Below are 22,607 nucleotides of genomic sequence, written 5' to 3'. Positions count from 1 at the left end.
ACTCTTTTGTGTCTTGGGAAGGTTCCCCGCCGTTCTGAGTTTTCTCCATTTGTGGATAACGGCTCTCACTGTGGTTTGCTGGAATCCCAAAGCCTTGGAAATGGCTCTGTAACAGTTTCCATACTGATAGATATCAGTGAATTTATTTATCAACTGTTTCGACAGATAGTGGTATGATGTTTTGCTTTCTGGTATATTTTAGCCTGCTTCACTTTGTCAGACAGGTTCTATTCCAGACATTTCTTGATTCAGCAGGTCTGGCAGTAATCAGGCCTGGGTGTGGCTACTGAAATCGAACTCAGCTTTCCAACAAATGTGGTTAATCACAGTTAATTCAAGGAGGGTAATTACTTTTTCACATGGGGTCAGGCACGTTTGGATAGTTTTGTTTTTCCCCTTAACAAATGAAATCATCATTTAAAAACTGCATTTTTTTATTTACTCAGGTTATCTTTGTCTAATATTAACATTTGTTTGATGAGCTGAAAACTAAGAAATCAGGAAGGGGCAAATGCTTTAACTACACACGAGTGTGTTAAAAATATTTATAAGTTTCAGTGTTTCAGCTTTTTGTTTCCATAAAAATGTGGGTTGGGAGTTGTTAGGAGCAAGATTCAAGAATTGGTTTTACAATAAAACAACACTGTGAATGACTCACAGTCTAACAGTCGGAGCAGGAACACAGGACGTCTGGGGTTGTCCTGCTGTTAATGGGACATGCACGAAGAAGACAGCATCCATCCAGCTGTGGCGTCTTGTTTGCCCAAGATTTTCATTCGCTCAGCCTGCCGCAGTCGTTTCTGAAACCAGGCCATCAGCAGGACCCTGAGGCCCTGCTAATCAGATTTCTTAAGCTGTTTTGCTTTGTGTTATCATCCCTATGCAGGAAACCCTTCAGTCTAGATGAAAGACTGTAAACACAGGTTACAGTTAGTTACTTTCTTCTTGTTGACCAAAAATGGAGTTTCATAAATCGGAGAACCCTTTCAGTCATTTCTTCCTGAATTCTGCTGTCAGAAGTGAGTGACCGATGATATATGCCCATTTAATATTGTCACATTGTTATTCCACCCACCTCCTCCACAATAAATTATCTGAGTCACTTCTGTTGTGCTGTTTGACAACAAAAACAAATCATACATGCAAATGAGAACACCTTTACTCTGATAACAGCTGCATTAAAACACCGAATACATGATGGCAGAACAGGAGGGACTGAATGGACAAATAAATCTCCCCACATTCACCCTCTCTCTTTTGTTTCTCACTCACTGAAGGAAAATGAGAAAAAGTGGGACCCGTTATTGGTGAACATATGAATGCATATTATAACACTCCGCCTGGTTGCACTCTGACATCATACACATATTTGCAATAAAAAAAATAATATTTTAGTAGATTAGTTATGATTTCATGAGTGAAGCTCATACAGGCACTTTGGGGAGCTGAGGGGTCCTTTAAGAAGGAGGCCAGGAGTGATATAAGGATGTATAAACAGAGTAACACAGATGTAACATGAATGCAAATATAACACCTGTGCTGGAGTTTTGCAGGTTAAATGATGCACATGAATATGTTGTCTTAAACAGTGCTCCACCTAAAGATTTCTCAGTAAGGGATATTACTGAGTCTTTGTTTCTAGTTATTCTAGTGTCCTTGTGTCTGTTCAATTTTTTTTTATTGTGAGTTGCTTTAAGTTTCACTTCCATCCTGTCTGATTGTCCCGATCACCTTCACCTGTGTCTCGTTCCCCACCCATCTCCACTGGCCTGTTGTTCGCGTCCTTGGGCCTCAGTTCAGTTTCTTGAGTGTTGTTAATTCTTTCCTCTGTTTGGGTTACAAGGTTTGTCATGCCAGTTCTGGGCAGTGCCTTAGTTTTGTTGGACCCGCTTTCTCACTGCTTCCCTTGACAGTTTAGTGCATTGACAGCCTGCAGAGCGCAGCCGTGTTGTGTCTGTATTTTTAGAAAAAAGCTACGAGTAAAAGGAGTTGAAGTCACACATGCCTGGAAAATTCTCTGTGTCCAAGTGCGAGATCAATCTCGCTGCCACACCTCCCCAGTTTTATCCCTCTGTTTTGTAGGGAGTCTTGTTCATTTTGGGGGATGCAGTGACCATCTAGCACCCGCATGGCTCTCCATACTCTGTTGAGCATCAAGCCTCAACCTCACATTTTAGCTTGAGCCCACCTCAGAGATGCAACATTATGGTTCAGATGAAGTAGTTCTAAGGAAAGTGTTTCTACCTGTTGTGATGGTCCACATTAAAAGGCAAGGAGCCTGCTGAGGTAAAGAATGACTTGTACAAAGAGTGCACACTTCACACTTTCAGCCACTTGACAAAAATGCCTTTTATTTTCCAAAGATTAATTTTTCATTGCTCTCGCATTGAATGATGTAGTAATACTGTGCTTAGCGGGGACCTATTATGCTCATTTCAAGCTTCACATTTTTTTCTCTGGAACACCAGAAAATTACTCCACGTAATTTGGAGCTTTAATAACGTTATATGTTATTTATATTAGGTAATGCTCCCCCTAGTGCTATTAAAAAGTAATGCATTACGTTACAGAGTTACCTGATGAGAAAAGTAACTCGTCAGAAAACATTTTTGATGCTAACAATGAACATGTCTTTGCATGTGCAGCTTACTGTCATTTAACCAGCATGTAGTGACTTTACCTCACTGCACAACAAGTTGATACTGGCTGCTTCTCCTTCACCACACAGTCAGCAGCAAGCTTGTCAATTTCCCTCTGAGCGAGAGCTAAAAGCTCGCAGTTTCAGAGCTGCAGCACCGACATTGTCCTCCTCCTCTGTGGGCCTCACCACCAGCTTTGTGGAGCTGATCTTGGCATGCAGATGTGAAGTACAACTTCTTAGCTGCTGACAGACACTTATCACCGTGGCACTAAATATATTGAATACTCACACAATGTAAAGGAGTTCCTCTCTGTCATAACAATAGCTGAACTTCACGTGCTCACTGACACAGCTGTGGGAGTGAATATATTCCACGAGGAGTCAGAGGGAAACAGACAAATGTAGCTGATTTTCTTTCCCCCCTTTTGTCAGAAATGTAGTAACATTTTTATTAACTTTCAAAAACACAGATAGGAAAACACACCAAACAGAAACAAAAGTTGCATTTGAACAAACAGACAAGGTAGTTATTTCCTCAGTCAGTCAAGCGATGGGTTCCAAAAAAAGGGTTAATGATGCAAAATGGTTATTAAAGCCAAGTTTATAATATGGTCTACAAAGCCATGTGTAGTGAAGCTTACTTTCTCAAGTTTAGGATGTTGCATTACCTCCTCCAGCCAATTGCAATACTAACCTATTATGTTACTTGTTGCAGCCAAAAAGTAATCTGAATACCACAACAATGCATTAAACCAACTCTTTTCTGAATGGCTGCCTCTTGCAAACACAAGGATCTGGAAAACAGGTGGATGGAGCTGCTGTGCCCGAGATGTTCATAACAGGGATATCCCCTCTCTGTGACATCATACAGAGCCAAGAGTAGAAAAAAACTGTTTAAAATAGTCTGAAGCCTGAACTTTTGGGTCACAGGGATTAGTTGTGCATTATTGTTTATCACATTTTACAATAGCATCCACCAATATAGCAGCATATATGAAAGACAAAAGGAAATGCACCGTAGAGCCTCTCAAAAGGACATTTTAACAAAGCTAAACCAGGGAGTTTATCCTCAAGAAGATGGAAAAGTGATTAATTTTTTCCATGTGGAGGCTGGGCTGCTAGATTTAGAAGAACAGCCACCAGTTAATCAGTGTCACAGCTTGAGCACCATGACTGCAGCACAGAGCTGGTTATATAATGTATGACTGTGGGATTCCCAGCAGCTCTGCCTCCTCCACTCAGGAGTCTGAGGAGAGGGGAGGGGCTGCAGAGTGGATGTTAGCTGAAGGAGGAGGGTATTGATATTTATGATTGTGATCATGAGAGTGAAGGCCTCAGATTGGCCAGCAGTTCCTCTACTCTTCAATAATCCAATAATTACAAGCAGCATCTTAATAGGGGATCCCTCTGCTGCTGCAGCCGGGGCTGAACGAATCGATAATGCGCCGCATGTTTGTGCCTCTCCGCATCTCTCCAGGACGAGTGTCCCCATTAACTCTGGATGACCCACAGAAAACACCGCCTGTTTTCTGTGGGACTATTTTTTCCCCCAACAGAAGCCGAGTTAAAATAACTGCTGACTGTGAGGCCTGTGCAGAAAGTAAATGTCAGCTGGTTGGACTCAAGTACCAAGGCTTAATTTTCCCATCCCGTGTCCTGATGTCTTCCGCTGAACCTGCTGTACCTCAACTCCTTCTGCTGATTGTTCTCATACAAACATGAAAAGACCTCAAACAACTGCGTGCAAATTCTCTCAATACTTTATGACGCCCCTGTCGGTGGTACTCAACTTCAAACCCACTGCCTTCTACTGAGGAAATACATTTTTAAAAACTCCTCATAAATATAGTTCACTTTCTTCAAATGGCACAGCAATTTCCTTCTTCATTTGGTCACTGTAGCTTCAGCAAATGTTACTAAAACAAGGGGAAATAGTTCATTCTTTGGGAGCTATTTTCAGCAGTGGATTAATACACGCTGTTCCAACTGTCTGTGTGGCATTTGCTGGCAACAGGAAAAAAACATGGAATTAAATTTGAATGAGAGAGCAGAGTCTGGTTTTCATTAGGACAGATACAAGTTTATAAATACGCATACTGCATGATGCAAATTCCCGCTGCCTCTCAGAAACAGCAGGTTTGGTCAAATATGCATGGTCATATATGACTCCTGCATTATTCACATCAGAACATCAGTTTCTCACAGACGCCCAGGGGATTTTAAAGATGTCCGTCCTGCTTTCTTCACACGCTGCAGCTTGTCTTTACCTTGACAGCTTTTTTCTTTTCTCTTTTCACACGTTAAGACGAACTGCAGGCTAGAAGCAAAATGCAGATAAACTTCTAAAATGTGTTTTTATCACTTCTTCAAAAAGAGTCTGAGAACTTGGCTTATATCGCAGTCAAGTATGCCACCTCTTCCTCTGAATACTTGTAATGATGTAACCCTTTCCATTTTATCTGGACTTGGGACCGACACTTGGCGTACACTGCCATGTGGCGCCCCCGTGGCTAGTCTTTACACTACTCTAGTTACTATTTACTTGGCTACTTAAAAAGTGTGATTGTGAGTTTATTATTAACCATGAAAATAAGAGAAAAATGAGAAGTACAATTAAACCTATCACATTACCAAATGTCTATAAACAGTTCCTCTGCATGCATATGTTGCATGTTTTGTCATGAACATGTGCAGAAATAAAAAACAAAACTTTGGTTTCATCAGCAAACAGCTCACAGTGTGGAGGGATTTACTGACCGCCAGCAAGCGCCCAGCTACAAAACACAACCTCTAGAGATGGCAATTTTTTGAATTTTCTAGAGATTATCATCTTTTAGAAGAGGCCAAAATGAAGGCTTTAGGCTGCATATCAAAGATGGACATACATTCAAGTAAACCCTTACTGCTTCTGTGGGATTTAAGAGGGTAAGTACTATCCAGGTAAGTGTGACCACCTATGTAAAAGCAAAAGGTTTGGCAGTTTGCTGGTGCAAAGCATTTAGGTTTGTTAACACAAGTCATAGTCCTCCCAGTGCTGGATGTCCCAGCAAATTCATCCCAAGGTCAGCCTGTGCAGCGCCCGAGAAACTACAAAAATCCCAAGAGCTACATCTCGGCTACACACAGGCCTCAGTTAGCATGTTAAATGTTAAAGTACATGACAGTACAATTACAACAAAGACAAGTATGGCTTATTTTTTAAAAAGTTGCCAGGAAAAAGCCTTTTCTCTCTAAAAAGAACATGGCAGCAAGGCTTAGGTTTGCAAAGTTGCATCTGAACAAACCACAAGACCTCTGGAACAAGGTCCTTCAGACAGACAAGACCAAAGTTTGGCTATAATTTAGAACGCCGTGTTTGGTAAAAGTCAGGCACAGCGTCTCAGCACAAACACCTCATACCAGCTGTCAAGCACTGTGGCGGAGGGGTAATGATTTGGGTTTGTTTTGCAGCCACGGGATCTGGGCACCTTGCAGTCACCGAGTTTAAGATGAACTTCGGTGTGTACCAAAGTATTCTAGCGTCAAATGAGAGGCCACCTGTCCAACAGTTAAAGTTTGGCCCACTTTGGGTCATGCAGCAGGACAAAGATCCCAAGCACAACAGTAAATCTACAACAGAATGGCTGGAAAAAAAAGAATCACGGTGTTGCAATGCCCTTAAGTCCAGACCTCAGCCACACTGAAATGTTGCACTGGTACCTTAAAAGAGCTGTGCATAAAAGAATGCCTGCAAACTTCAATGAACTGAAGCAACATTGTTAAGAGTTCCTCCACAACTATGTCAGAGTGAAGTCACAGAAAATGACTACTCCAAGTTACTGCGGCTAAAGATGGTCCTACAAGCTATTTAATCATGGGGTGTATTTAGTTTTCCGCAGGAGTGCAAAGAATCGAATATCCATCCTGATGGCATCCACTGGTTTCTGTGCTTTTGGTCGCTGCCATGTTAGACCAGATTTTAGAAGAGGGTGGAGCGCTAAGATACCAGCTAAGGCTAGCAAGCTCGGCTAGCACACATAGAGCTCGGCTAATTAGTGAACTGAAGCATGAACTTTTTGGACGGTGTGTGCCACACAACGAGCCATAATCACAAGTCAAATAATTCCATATAAAAGGCCCAGCAGGCAGCTATCGGCACATGGATCAATAACAGCGGCCACACAGTTAACCTGCTGATATATTAAATCTAAATGGGTGAATTATAAATATTTATTACAAAGATCATCATGACATTCAGAGGAATCATGAAATACGCCTCCAGGTTACATGGAAATGAGGAACTTACTGACAAAAGTAATCACATTACTGTAGCATGTTACTAAGTAATATATTGCTGCCCAACAAGGTCAGCATTTCCTCTGGATTCAAACGCTTCATGGATTAAGAACGAACGTGAAGTCATATATAAAACAATATATTTTAAGTGGGTCAGAATGTCTTCACTTTGCAAACCATCCTCAGCAGACATCTGGAAGTGTTGTCAGATGTAGATTTTATATACAAGTAATGAGACAGGGGTGTTACCACAGTGCTCCATCTCTGCTCCATCAGTTTGACCTCCTTCACCTCTTTTATATCTCTCGCTCTCATTCTGCTCACCTTCTTAATGAACCATTTCTCTTTCCTCACCCTCTCTTCCTCCCTCTCCAGCTAACCTGCTCACTGATATCACAGCTCAGTCTGTTTTAGTGGGGCCAGGGACAGAACATAAACTCTAGATTTTACAGCCTTCTCTCTGCTACCTGTTTGTCTCAGTATGAATGGGCAGCAGGAGCAGGCTGAATATTTATAGCTGCCTTGAGTCTCACAGCAAAGCAAAGCAAAGCAAAACAAAACAACTGAGGCTCCGTCCTGAACATCAGAACATGTGTGTGTGGAAAAACAAGAAAGACCCATTTTTATCTTTTGTTTTGTTGTTGACTGAGTGGCTGCCAAATTCACACATCCAGCCCATTTTAAGGCCATCAAAAGTGCAGTTTTCTCATTTTGCTTTACATTCATCCCGATTTCCTCCCATAGAGATACACAATCCATTTCACGTGGCTCATCACATCCACAGGTAAAACGCTGCCCCCATGGTGGTGAAAGTTTTAGTTAAAATAATTCAGAAGGTTATCACAAAAAAGTACCTTTAAAAGGAGCTCTGTGTAAGTTCCAGAAAAACCGGCAGCTGTAAAGTGAAGCACATTTTCTTACTTGCCACATGCAAGCTGAACACTGACAAAAACAGTGATGAGGCATACAGGAGACAGTCCTGCACTAATATGTTGCACATACTCCTGAATGTATTCTGTCACGTGTCTTATACAAAAATGAGAGACCAGAATATACCTGAGTATCAGCATAATGACAACAAAGTTAACTTGGAGTCCTTCTGGAAGCAAATCTCAGCACTCAGCAGTCACCTGCAATTCAATTCAATTCAATTCAATTTTATTTATATAGCGCCAAATCACAACAAACTGTCGCCTCAAGGCGCTTTGTATTGTGGGTAAAGACCCTACAGACGTCTCCAGGCACTTATCTGGGCTGTTATTTTGAAGTATTCTTTAAATGAACATGCAGAACATAAGAACTGCATGTGTAGGCAAGTCATCAGTCAAATGTGATAAACAAAAATGCTTAAAAATGTTCACAGATATGTAATGACCTTAGTAAGCAAATTGCAGTTAGGCTATCTGTGATGGCTGCTTTGGAACTTGAGTACTTTGCAAATGGAAGTTACTAAAATAGCCCCTCAAGTTTCTATGGATTATCCTCTCAAGACATTTTGCTAAAGAAATTTGTTAAAGAAAATATATAGAAAAACAGACCAAAGTTGGATTTGATGCCAAAACCCAAACAGACCTGCGGTGAATCTAATGCCCTGTTAAATCTGACATTATGAGGGTAAACGATCTCTATTAGAAAGAGGCTAACAGACTCACATAAGGTCCAGTGTCATGCATGTCTCTCCTACTCATTGATTTGTTTGTTTTTTAACCATCCTAGCCATCAGTCCAAACATTTCCTGATGCTTAAATTGCCGATTATTGTACATTGATCCAATCATCCATTGATCATTTATTCAATGTTTTGAAAATCTATTCATTTCTTGTATTGTCTGTATTCGTTTACACTTGGAGTAATCATATTTCTTTATAGATCAGGGGCTCTACCACTGGTGAAGATGCTTCACTGGAACTGGTTAGTAAAATATCACTTGATTATAAATTCTTTCTCTACCTATGTTGAGCTAAACTCTCTCACCCTGATGGTCTTTTAAAGATGCATCCCGATTTAGCTGAAGTGCTCAAACCTCAGTTCATCTCGCTGATGTATTTAGACTGAATACATCCATTTAGAAGCAAAAAAGCAGCCAGAAATACACTCAGTACACAAACAGGAGCTGATGGACACAGCAGCCCAGAATGACTCTCTGCTGGGAGTAGTTTCCTCTCAGCATCATGAATCAATGTGGATTATAGGAGCCGAGCCAACACATGCAGCAGCATGCAGCGCATAAGCATAAGCATGTGCACTAACAAGGCACTCTGTGTGCGTGTGTGTGTGTGTGTGTGTGTGTGTAGATGGTGTATTTGGGGGAGGGTGGGCTATAAAGTGACTGCAGGTCTAGCTAGATGCTGCAATGGGCACATAAATAAGTACTGCGCCACTCTTTGTGGCACACAGAAGCAGGAATCCCCTCAGCAGCTCAGCTGAAGCTCTGATAGGATGCAGGTTTTTTCAGTGTTAGACGGTCCAATGATGTTCTATAGCATGTTAGCAGCAAACCTGCTCTTAGCACAATAGCAGCTGTAAAATAAACAAGAATGGCAAACCAGACTTTACCTGGAAACAAATAATCAAAAATATGACGTGAACCTCCAGCTCTGTTCATTCGAGCTGCCTCTGCTTTGCTGAATGACTTGAGATTTTATTGTCATTATTAAATTACAGTGAGCAAGTAGGTTTTCTGTTGTCACTGCTCAGATTGGGCAGTCACTGCGTTGTCACCCAAAAAACAGATATGGCAGCCATGTCTGTTATTTGGAGCCAGAAGTGTCCATATTTGAATGACAGGGTGGCGTGCTAAGACCTCGGTCACACAGGCCTAGCACCTGTGGTTGCTAAAGAAAACGTGTATTCTCTGAATTGGTGGCGAGTGGCTGCTGAGAGCAGTTCCCTGTGATTGCTTTGTTCGCTAGCAGATTGTCACATTTGCCCATAATTTGCATGGAAGCAAACTTGATTATAGTCCTGAAAAGTTTTAGATTAATATGTTTCTCCTTGTTTTTTATTTTTAAATCCACCCACTGTGCAGGGAATTGTGCAACATAACTAACATTATTTCATGCTTTTGGTAGCGTTTGCACATGTCATTCTGTCTGTAGACACAACAGCTTAAAAGGTTTTGAAGGAATTCTGATCAAACTTTGTAGGGGTGAAGTGTGAGGTCATGTTAAAAACCCATTAAAATTTGGTTTACATCCACCAAGGTCTTCAAGATCAACTTAATGATTTATTGGTCCAAAATTGACAAAAGGCCTTGTAACTTAGAAACTATGATTCTTACAACTGTGGTGCGTAACATACAGAAAGTACTGTATAAAGATTTAAAATATCATGTCACATTTGACCTCTGACCTCTCCATTAAGGTCAACAGATTGATCTAAAGGTCAAAGTGATAATAATGTTATATAGAGGTATTTAAAACTATGTTTTTTACTGCCATTGTTTTTATTGAAAACATATAGGCATATAGGGAATGATATATGGGGATTCTAAATATCACCTTACTTTGGACCTCTGACCTCTTCTTCAAGGTCAAATAAGGTCAAAGTTTCATGAAAAGTATTTTATCTTTCAAATGAAGCTTAAAATTCTGCTGCTGTTGTTTGTTTTGGGAACATTTAGGAAATGATGCTGGTATATATTTTATCTGTATAGTTCCAAATCACAACAGTCGCCTCAATGCGCTTTAAATTGTAAGGTAAAGATCACACAGTACACATGAATATCATGTCACATTTGACCTCTGACCTCTGACCTCACTTTCACATTTCACATCTGCCTTTCTTTTAAGTTGACCCCAAATGGGTTATATTTTTAAAGAAAGTATTGTCAAGAGAATGAGCTGCTTAGTTAGTTAAAAAAATACTGCAGTATAATATACAATAAGTTTGAGTTATTCAGGTCCAGTTAATTGCAAATTAGTACCTATTATCCTCCTTTATATACTCCTATATGATGTTTGTATGATCAGAGTAAACGTGTGTCATGCTGCACTTATCTGATTTTTACTGCACTACAAACTTCTTAAAGTATGTTTAAAAAGAGCAAAGAATACAAAATAAATATATACAAAATGAATATATATTCCCCTAAAAGTAAATACCGCTCGGAGAGAGAGCTGCCTTGGTGGAGGTTTGGAGTGCTTCTTGTGGTAACTGCACTTTGATTACTGAATGTGGTAGAACAATGTAGGTGTGTATTAGGAGGCAGAGTGGGTTATTTACAGATCAAAAGGTTTTACATTCGATCCCTGGCAGGATGCTGAACCCCAACATATGTATGTGAGTGTGAGTATGTCACGGTGCGTGAGAGCAGACGGTGTGGCGTGTGTGGAGGTGAGGACCCAAAAGCAGGACTCGGGAGCAGGCAGTTGTTAATTAATAAAAGGTGAGCCTTTATTATGGCTGCAGACATACGGTAACAAAATAAACCAAGGCACGAAATGAAACGAGAGGAAACCTACACTGGGGAAGGAAAACAAGAGTGCACCGGAGACCCGGAGAAAACAAACAACCATAAAGACAACAAGAACCCAACAAGAGACAAAGGGAAGACTGAGACAATAAATACCCAGAAAGATAATTGGGAAAGAGGCAACAGGTGAGGAGCACAGGTGGACAGAATACACTAATGAGACACAGGAAGCAAAACTAAACACAAGGCACACGGGATAAGGGACTGTCAAAATAAAACAGGAAGAGGCCAAACACGACATACAGGGAGGCTGGTATACAGAGGAAATCTAAACATATGACTAAACGGGGCCCCTGAAGCTGCCGCTTACAGTGACTGAAAAGCAGTAATTAGTGCCCTGGTATTATTAGATAAATGCTCAGGAGCAGGACCACACTCATTTCTAAACTCAGTCGATAAAGTTTTGTGACTGTATCTTGCATGAATATGTTCGCAGACACAAACAACTGTTAAACTATTCAAAGCTGCTTTCCTTGGAGATCCTGCTACAGTGAGTGTCTTGAGGGCCCCATATAGCCATTATGGCACCCTTATTAATACATACAGATAAACAGACTCAAAGAAAACAAGCTCAGTATCGTGCAGCTGCTAATGTTATGGTCCTGGCAGGCTGGGGTGTTTTTGTCTCTTCTTTTTCTCTCTCTCATGCTCCCTCTTTTCTGGAGTCTCAGGTGGAGCTGTGAACAGGTGTTTCCTCGCTGGCCCGGCTGTGGACCGAGCTTCTCCCACTCGGGCTCTCCTTCCAGCACCTGCTCCGAGTTATCTCATCAAGCTCATGTTATTTAAAGGCTGGATGGTGCTGCTGTTCTCTGCCAGATTGTTAATGCCAATATGGTGGACATCAGGCCCTTTTTGATACCGCCTAGTTCTTGTACCGTTTGTCCATTAATGCTGTTTTTCCATCTGCCTCCCAGTTGCCTGTTTGAAATCTGTTCTGCAAACCTGTTCACTGGCTCCCTGCTTTCCTGTAGAGCACTCTTACCAGAACGGGCAAGCTGATCTCCACGTCTACAAAGGAAAGTAATTCCCAGTAATCCACCTGCCTGCTCACTCTCCACCACCACTCACCCAGCTGCCCTTTACCCCTCCAGAGTAAGGCCACTGAAAATGATCACAAAACTCGCAAGACCACCTTGACCACTCCTAATGTCATCTTTTTTTTCTCTAGCAGTGCTCCTGGTTGCATTCCTGCTGAAAGATCACTCTAGACAGACACTTACCTGCTCTCAGTTAACTCATTCCTACATTTAAAAAAAAAAAAGACACTGTAAAACTAGGGTGAGGAGTGCAGCCATTCGGGAGATGCCCAAAGTAGAGCTGCTGCTCCTTCACATCGAAAGGAGCCAGTTGAAGTGGTTTGGGTATCTGACTAGGATGCCTCCTGGGCGCCTCTTGGGTGAGGTGTACTGGGCATGTCCTACCAGGGGGAGGCCCAGGACACGCCGGAGAAATTATATCTCTCGGCTGGCCTGGGAGCACCTTGGGGTTCCCCCAGGTGAGCTGGAGGAGGTGGCTGGAGAGAAGGAGGTCTGGGCTTCTCTGCTTAGGCTGCTGCCCCTGCAACCCGACCCTGGAAAAGCGGAAGAAAATGGATGGATGGATGGCACTGTAAAACTGCTGTTGACAGATTCAGTCTGGTTCTTGAGCCCAAATAGTGCCCAAACATGATGGGTAAAGGCACAATTACACATTACAAACCAAATCTCTTCCATCTCCATCAAACAGCAACAGAAATTCTTTAGTTTAGTTTCGACCACAAAGCATTTAAGAGAATTTTATTGAAGTCTATTGAACTGCCTTTTAAAGTGGAAACTGAGAAGCTCTCTCAACCAGGTAGGTTTATGTATGTGACAAGTCAGGAGTGGTTGGAGGGTCTACAGATCTCAATTTAAGATGATTCGTCAGACACAACGTATCCAACCATTAATGCATTCACATGCTTTTATCTTTCTGGTGATGGAAGTGGTGGGTGGAAATGCACAGGGCAGCATGTTCCCTCAGTGTGATAAAGTATTTAACTGTTACATGTGCTCGCCGCTGATAGACAGTATTTAAGGTGACGACAATGATGAGAGGAAACTGTCAAAGTAAAGCGATGTGCTTGCTTCAGTCATGCACAGACTCGCCAAAATCTGAAGTTTTGAACTTTTTCAATGTAAATTACAAAATGTTTTCATAAAACAGAGGATATGAAAGAATTTCACAATTAACAGGTTAAGATCCAGAAGGGAAACCAGTCTCTCTCTCTCTCTCTCTCTCTCTCTCTCTCTCTCTCTCTCTCTCTCTCTCTCTCTCTCTCTCTCAGACAGACAGACAGACAGACAGACAGACAGACAGACAGACAGGAAGCCCTGGGAAAGCCCTTCAAAGGTGTCCGTCTGAGAGCAAAGTCAGCAGTCTCCAGTTCTGCTTTGCGCGCTGACCTGAAAACAGCTGAAGTCTTTGTTCTCATAAACCATCTGGATGAAAGGAACCAGCAAAAGTCATGTTTCAACTCCAGAAGCAGTTCTTGGAGACTGAAAATGCTTTGATGAGCTCAGTTCCACCTTAAGACATGCTCATTTCCATCTCCCTGATTTTGTTCTTGGACTCAGCTGGAGCAGCTTTGCATGATTCCCAGCTCAAAATATTCCGAATTCATCTTATACTTTGCAGGCCTTCGGTTCATCCACTGTCTGGAACGAGCTGTTTTAGCTCCTCTACCTTTAAAAACCAGTTTCTTCTGATTGGCTGCCGTTTGCAAACAGAAGGTCTGAACAGCAGGTGTGGGGACTGGTGTGATGAAAATATTATATATATATATATATATATATATATATATATATATATATATATATATATATACATGACAGAAAATAAAACATAATCGACCCACAGAAGAGCTACGTGCCTGATATAACTGTTAAGTGCATCTCCTTTGTGTGACAGCACAAAGCTGTCAAAAAACTGCGATCTGAAGCACAGTGCAGTTTTATTCTTGAGTGAGGGTCCTGTGTTTTGCACCCCAGGTTCTGGTATAGGAAACTCCAGGGTGGAGGATCACTTTTGAAGATCAAATTGTCTGAACTGAAAAGCTAACACAAATTGATCTTTAATACAATCACAAACCCTGGATGGCTAAATTAGTACCCATGGTTCATTTCAGCCACAGTGATTGGACACAGGTGGCTCCCGCCGTGCGCCGGCCCTGTCCTCAAAATCAACAAACACAAATGCATGAAGGGAAAAACAACAAGAATGTGAAACACCATCATCTGATTCTTCACACCCACATCAAAGCCCTCAGGTTTCCACCAGTGGAGATGCAAATTTGCCAATAAAGAGAGAGCGCAGGGTGGGGTGGGGAGTGAAGGATGGAGAGAAAAAATGGGACCGGAGGGAGGTGACGCGAAGGGAGAGACGAATGAAATGTGCTGGAAGAGTTATGGCTGCCAGTCAGCACCGCAGGCTGCAGTCACTGAGCACAAGGGGAAAACATGCAGATTCATTTCCAAGAATCGCGTCAGTCTGTGGAAATGTTTCTGCAAAATTATGCTCCGTTTGCATTATTACTCCCCTGCGCTTCCTGACGGCACCGGTATCATCACAACTGCTGAAGTGTTACCAATTTAGCTGGTGACCTTGCATCTCTTCCATAATACTCTTCCCCTGGTGGCTGTAAAGAAGGACCACAGCTCATTCGTCTCACTGTTGTTAAATTAGACATGAAGGTAATAACTTCCTCAGCTGCTGTCCTCGGGCATAAGGCTTCCCTATTTTCATTCCGTGGTGTGCTTCTTAAAAGCCTCTCCATCTGTTTCGGCTGACATATCTTTATTTATTTATTTTAAATAAATAAAAATAAACCGAATTCTCCATCCTCGAAAATACAGAAATTTCGAATATAAGCGAACAAAAACAATTATTTCCAAGAAGAAATCTTTCCTTTGTTGTCCTTCTTCCTCTGACATACCAGAAAATAGGAACACATTAAAAAGAATGATTAAATGTAAAACTAGGGTGAAGAGTGCAGCTTCTTTTTGAAAAAGAAGCTTAAAGTTCGGGTTGGATGTTGTGCTTTCTCATTTTGTAGATTCAACCGCTGGTGCATTCTTATTTATGAAGGTTACTCTTACACTTATCAAAAGTGTGTGAAGCTGTCTGACTCATTCTGTCCCAGCAACATTGTAAATTTCCAGCCACCTCCTCCTGGAATCAGCTGCAGTTCAGGAACTGCTCTCATTAAATTAACATATTTAACGTACATGAACCACTGACTGGAGCCCCGGGCGATCCCGAGAATAATTTACTGCAAGAAGCAAAATAATAATGAGAGCAAACTTATTTCTAGTTATGTAATTAATGTCACCTAAAGAAAATAAATGTATTATTTTTGCTAAGTTACAAGTAATTTGCATATTTTGTCAAATGAAAACTGTTCAACAGAACTTGCAGCTTTTGTCTTAAATACCATCCACATTCTTACTTAACAGCTTATTTATCATCTTTTAAGTTTATGATGAAACCAGTCTGGATCATTTTGACCGCAGTATAAAAAAACTGAAATAAACTTATAACCTGCTAGAGATCTAATCTCTCCAGCATGTCCTGGGTCTGCCCCGGCACCTCCTCACCCAGGAGGTGTCCCGATTAGATGTGTGATCCATGCCAAGTGGCTCCTTTTGATTCAGGAGTATTGGCTCTCCTCTGAGCCCCTTCTAAGTGTTCAAACAGGGACCAGAAACAACTAAACAGTTGCTGCCTTCCTGTTTGTGTTTCAGTGGCAAAGGTGACGCCTTTATCACCTTTACTGAGGAAATCTTCCAGCTCATCTCAGAGTCGTATTATCCTTAAAATGAAGAAGGAAAATGACAGTTGTGAGACTAACGTTAATCAGATGAAGGTCTGTGAGTTCCTGTCTCTGAATCTGTAGGGATTCACAGGTCTGCATGGAGAGCAACAGACTGCATTTGCTTAGTTTCAGTTTTTAAATACTAAGATCACTTCTTTTGTATTTCGTAGTGTTTAACTTTCCCTGATATTTTTCTGTGTTTGTCCATGTGTTAGTTTCCTTGTCTTCACTTTTAGTAACAGTGTTTTCTTCTGTCTCTCCTGTTGCTTTACTTCCTGTTCTTGTCTTTCTCTGATTCACTGACTGCTCTCACCTGTGTTAACCTGGTGGCACCTGTGTCCAATTAGTCTTCCCAGCAGTGTGTATGTACTTCCTGTCTTTTACTTCCCACTGGTCAGATTGTCTTGTCTCTCTGAAGTCAAGTTTTCAAGCAATTTTGGATTTTGCTTTTTTGCCTGCCCCTTTCTCAGACTGTTTGCTCTGCTGATTGATGACCTGTATCTCTCCTGTCACTGCCTCGTATATACCAAATTTGCATTTGTTAAAGAAATGCTTTTATACTATAAAAACTCTCAGCAATTGTCTGATGACAGTCTAGCTTTTTAAGTTTACCTGCATTCATGAACAATTACAGGCGTACAGAAAAGGAAGTAGCTGATGGGTTCCCAGAATAATGAACCGCATACATGAGACGTGAGATGTATTTCCTTTTCTGCTATAAAAGTATGAGAGAAATTCTGTGTCCTTATTTTTATTCTTGGACTGTACTGGTGTAACTTTGCATGATTCGCAGATCAGAATAATCCTTATCTATCCTATAAAAGGCCTTAGTAAAGCCCTTCAGTTCATCTGCTGTCTGAACTGAGCTGTTTTAGCTCAACTTCTCACAATAAGAGGGTTATGAGAGAAATTAAGGGAAAGCATAATACGTCCACTTTTGGTCTTTACACTGACAGAGTGTTGCACGAACTTGGAGAAAAAAACCTTTGATATGGACATTTTTACATTTGTACCACAAAAAAAAAGGAGGTTAATTTAAGGGGTTATTTAACCCAAGCAATTATCTTTCTCCAACACTGACAGAATCATCAGCCAAAGTCTAATCAATCATTAACCACTGTGTCGTCATTATTGAAAAGGTGATTTGTAACAATTGTTAAAGGCACGCCGAGTTTAACGTGTTGATGAAGGCATTAGATCAGGAAACTCTTCAGTCAATGTGCAAGTGTGACAAATGATTTTGTCCTGTAATATGGACGACTTATAAATGATTGCAGTGTTTTATATTTAGATGAGTGGGGAGGTGGTAGTGAAAGGATATCTGCTGAGGACCTGAACGGCAACAGTAACAGCTTATTAAAGGACTACTTTTTAAGACAGTGTTGGGGCATGAATTTGTTGTTGGAAACAGTTAACAGACTTTGGTTTAATCAGCATGTAGTTTGGCTCAGCAGGACTGAAAACCAGCTTCAAGCTCTCATTTCTTTGGATGAAATATCCAGTAAGTCTTTAGCTGACCTTAAAGAAGGTCAGACAATAATTGCTCCCAAACTGCTCACATGCTTTCACTTGAATCCCGACATTGGAGCAGTTTGGGTGTCCTGCCACTCAAACTGTCTGAGAAGAGCTACATATTAAGCATGCTTTATGGCAAAGGCAGCAGGATTTATGACTCAGTCATTATAAAATAACAGGCTTAAAAATGAACAAAGAGCACAACTTGTTATCCCAGGAGATCCCAGAGATTAAGTTTGATCCTGGGTTTACAGACTGAAGCGACAGCTGCTAACTCGCCTGTTAAAACTCTTCTCAGCTACATTCATATTTTTTATGCGTGATTAATTTCAGTTACTTTGCTGGCTGTACATTTATGCTCTCTCCTTTAATTCCCTCCGTGTTTTCTCACTGGAAAATCGTCATTCCTGGTCATCTATTATTGATCAGCCTCAGCAGTTAATTATAAATGACCGTGTCCCTTTGAGAGCACTAATGAATCCCGCTTCACGTGGCATATCCCCCCACTGGCTAACATTTTCCTACTAGTAACTGTTCACCTTCCCATTCAGAGATTGGACAGCGAGTAAAAAAAAAAAAAAGAAAAAGAAGAAGACTTTTAATTTTAAACTTATTCCTCAAAGCAGTGAAATGAATGGGGGTGCTGTCCACTCACATTTTCTTCCTGCATCAGGTGTCAAACTGAGGACATGTTGAGTTATGCTTTTCATACCTTTTCATAGCACAAACCTGAAGCGCACACTGAATATCTCAAAGGAGCACAAGCAGGCTAGAAATTTTAAATTTCCATCAACCAAATCGGCTCATACTGAACAGTGACCTGTCAGTGTGGACCCTGAATTCATCACTGTAACAAACACACAAACTTTTTAACTTCTCTTAATTGAAATAAGGTTTTGTCGTCCATCTTTGTGACATTGGACCACAGCACCACCCCCCGGGGGGGTTTGTGTATGTATCTCATCAACCACCTGCCGTATCCGTACGCCGTGCCATCCCCTGCTTAGAAAATATCAGTCAGCCTGCTGTGGTGGACAGCACTGAGGCTATTCTTGTGTGTTTTTTCTTGTTAAACTCACTTCCCTGAACTCATTACTCAGTAACTCCTGTCAGCAACCTGTTTTCATTTGGACTGTTTCAGCTACCATTCATTAAAAGCATGATTTAAATTTCACTTTGCTTGCCTCTGTTTGAGTCTGCATTTGTGCTCATCCACAAAATGTGACAGTAGTCTTCAGGAATAGATTTCCAGGCTTCTTGATGAATGTTCAAAACTTCAGGTGTGCTTTTTCTGCAGTGTACTTTCCATATAGCATTGCATTGCAGATCAAAATCTGATGGTACTTTTCTGCGTTCATAATTCCAAGATCCCCAACACTGGATCCCCAAACCACGACAGAGCCGATACCGTGTTTTACAGATGGCTGTAGACACTCACTGCAGTACCTCTCTCCTGACCTCCTCTGTACATGATGACAACAATTTGATTCCTCACCCCATTAAACCTGTTTCCATTGATTTTCAGTCTAGTTCTTGTGTAATTTAGCATTATGTAATTTCTCCCCTTTTCCCCTCAGTTTTAAGGTCTTCCTTGTTTTCTTTTGTCCTCCACTTGTTCAAGTACCTGAAGATGCAATTTAAAATTTGTTCTTTGCCACGTTGTCTGTTATGTGTAGACACAACACTGGTTCATCTCACTAGTCGGGTACCTTTTTATATGCTTGAATGATTCATAGGTCAGTGATGAAATTCCTCTAAAAAATGTGCGGCACAGGGCTGGAGTGAAAATGAGTAAAAAAGCAGCCAATGTTTAAAGAAAAACTTTGAAAGATCTTCAGAAATCCTGGAGAAGTGTTGCTCAAGCCCACTTTCTTGGATATATACAGCAGCGAGGGGTGGCTCAGCATGTTTGCACAGTAATGTACACCCCCCATTGAACTTAGGATTACACAGTTATTTGGTTGTTGGACAAACTGTTTATATTACAATTAACTGGTTATTTGTTACAATAAAAATGAAAAATTTGGCAACAATCAAATTATTTTTTTTGTTTTGTTTTGTTTTGTGGGGGGGGGGGGGGGGGGGTGATTTTATATCAACAGGGACCCTCAAACCTTTTCTCAAAAATAAAATGAAATAAAACCCTCTCATGCCAGAGGGTTATTATACTAGAATTAGCATGAAATAGCAAACGCGTGAGCAGGACATGATTATGGTGTTTCTGAATTTCCGGAGACGAGCAAAAATTTTTTTACTTGTATTGGCAAGAAACAGGAAGACAACATGAAAATCAGGAATAAAAGCAGAGTTCTTGTTGCAGTTGGTGCAAATTAAACAGTTTAACTGCTTGTTTTTTGAAAGCAGCTAATTTACAGCTGAGGCTCGGCTCTCACTGCAGTTCTGACATGCAGAAGAAATGATTTAGCTTCGATTTCATAAGCAAGAGGATCCTCATAGAGGATGACACACAGTTGATTGGGATCCTTGTGGTTTGATTGTGCATCAGGGCTACTGCCTCACGGCTTCAGCGGTGTGGAAATTGTGCTGTCTGACTCAATACAGAAGAGTGAAGAGAAAGCAGTGTTGTTTCCTTCAGCCACCTTCCCTCCTTTTTTAAAGGTGTTTACTATACATAAAGCAGTATAAATAAACCAGTGCATGCATTTTAAAAGGTGTATGGCTGTGTCAGTTTATATTTAAGCTAGCAAAACAGAGCTGTATGCAGAAACCAGAGGTAGGATTATAAAGCAAAAAGTAAGCTTTCATTAAACTAATAGATGTTAGATTCAACTCATTGTCATTGTGCGCACAAGGCACACAAAAAAACGTTTGTTCCAGATCACTAATCCAGAGACGAGCATCTGCGGTCATGCAGCCAGAGACCGGCGCTACCGTTAGGCAATGTGGTTTAAGTGTCTTGCCCAAGGACAAGGGCTCGAACCTGCAACCTTCCAGCTGCAAGGCGAGTGCCTTCCCACTGCGCCACTGCCACAAAACTACTAGCATAATAACTACAAAGTCCAGGAGGCTGTTTCAGACATGACGCCAACTTAGGAAACTGTTAAAAAAAAAAAAGAAAAAACATGAGGGGCACGCAGGGAAACTAAACAGACTGAATAAATAAGACTGAGGGAGGAAGAGGAGTAGATATAAAGGAAGTGCTACTGGCCAGAACAGGAGACACAGAAGCAGGAATAAAGAAACCAACACATGGACAAACAGAAATGGAATCATCAAAGAAATGGGGAGAAAACAGCTAAAAAAAACCCCCCAAAAAACACTAAGACATAAAACTTGGGAACTGGAAATTTAACCAAAGTACAAAACCATGATATACAGAGTCTGACTTTTGTTATCTTATTGTTTGCGCTCGACTAAGTTACTGCTCCTTTGTGGCATATGTTTTAAACATTGAATAACTCCACTGCATTCTTTTAAATAACATTTCAAAAGTTTTTCCAAGAAGGTGGAAGAGGGAATATTCTATGAGAATATTTCAACAGGAATCGTCACACTTGGACAAAGTGTAGGAGTCTAAACAGGTGTACACATATAAAGATAAAGTAATTAAACAACACTATAATGGCATCTCAAAGGACAAACAAAATTTATAAAGAAGCAGTAAAAATCTAAGTCCTCATGTAGGCCAGGATGTTTATTCGACTCTAATTTTGGGGGTCCCATGATGCACTGTTTCTTTTTATTCAACTCTTTTTACTCTGTTTGTGCCCCTCCCTGAGCCTGGAGGTTTCTTCCTGTTAAAAGGGAGTTTTTCCTTCCCACCGGCACCAAGTGCTTGTTCATAGGGGGTCGTTTTGACTGTTGGGCTTTGTCTGTAATTATTGTAGGGTCTTTACCTTACAATATAAAGTGCCTTGAAGCGACTGTTTATCGTGATTTGGTGCTATATAAATAAAACTGAACTGTAAAATTGAATGGTGTCTGACCATAGGGTAACCTAGTTTAAATGCTGGCTAAATGAGTCTGTTGGTAACCACAGGTCGCTCCCTGACTGGTTGGCAGGTGGTTCCTGGCTTTTGATGGGTGACATCAATCACAAAGCAGGTGCTGCACCAAAACCCTCTTTGTGGTGGATTTGGTCTTTAGCAGATTGCTGCAGTCACCTGTAGTTTGGAAGACAATGACTTATTTGCAAGCTCTTTCTAACTTGTTAATTATATGGTGAAACTTGAGAAAGTATGACAGACACAGGAAACAGAGGCTGTTTGTCATCAAAATAAAAGTTGTCACATCTGTGGGTTTTGTTGTGCCTTGTTGTGTTTATTTGTGGGAGTTTTATCTTCATTATTATGGTTGTTTTCAGTGCTTTCACATTGCGCTTGCATTCTAGTTTTGAGTTACTTTTGGTACTTAGTTTAATTTAGACTTTGTTTATAATATTTGTGTATGCCTTAAGTTATTCCTGCCTCTGTAGTATCCTCCTGTATCTCGTTAAGCCCTCGTCTCTGTTTTGTTTCCCTGTTGATTTACTTCCTGTTTTATTTTGGTAGTCCCCTGTCTCCTGTGTCTTGCTGTTAATTTTAGTTCCTCTTAGTCATTCTGTCAGGACTCGAGGAGGAAGAGGACACACAAGCGGTGGCTGATGAAAGCAAGGTGCAAGTTTATTTACAGTGATTGATAAAGGTGCAAAGACAAGGGGGTCCAGGAAGGCGAGGGGGGAGGCGGCTGAAGCGGGTCGAGAGGCTGAAGGAATTCCCAGGTGGTGAGGGGCCAGCTGTGGTACGGCGTGGAGCGGCGGGTTGACGAAAAGCCGGGGTTTCCGAAAGGACGAGCAGGAACTGACACGGGGATCTGAAAAAGGAGCGAACACGAAGAGCAGGTAAGTAATATACATCCACGAAAGCGAGAGT

The sequence above is a fragment of the Archocentrus centrarchus genome, chromosome 5, assembly GCF_007364275.1.
Source record: "Archocentrus centrarchus isolate MPI-CPG fArcCen1 chromosome 5, fArcCen1, whole genome shotgun sequence".
Lineage (NCBI taxonomy): Eukaryota > Metazoa > Chordata > Actinopteri > Cichliformes > Cichlidae > Archocentrus > Archocentrus centrarchus.
The sequence above is the reverse complement of the archived record's forward strand: the minus strand, read 5'-3'. Positions refer to the sequence as shown.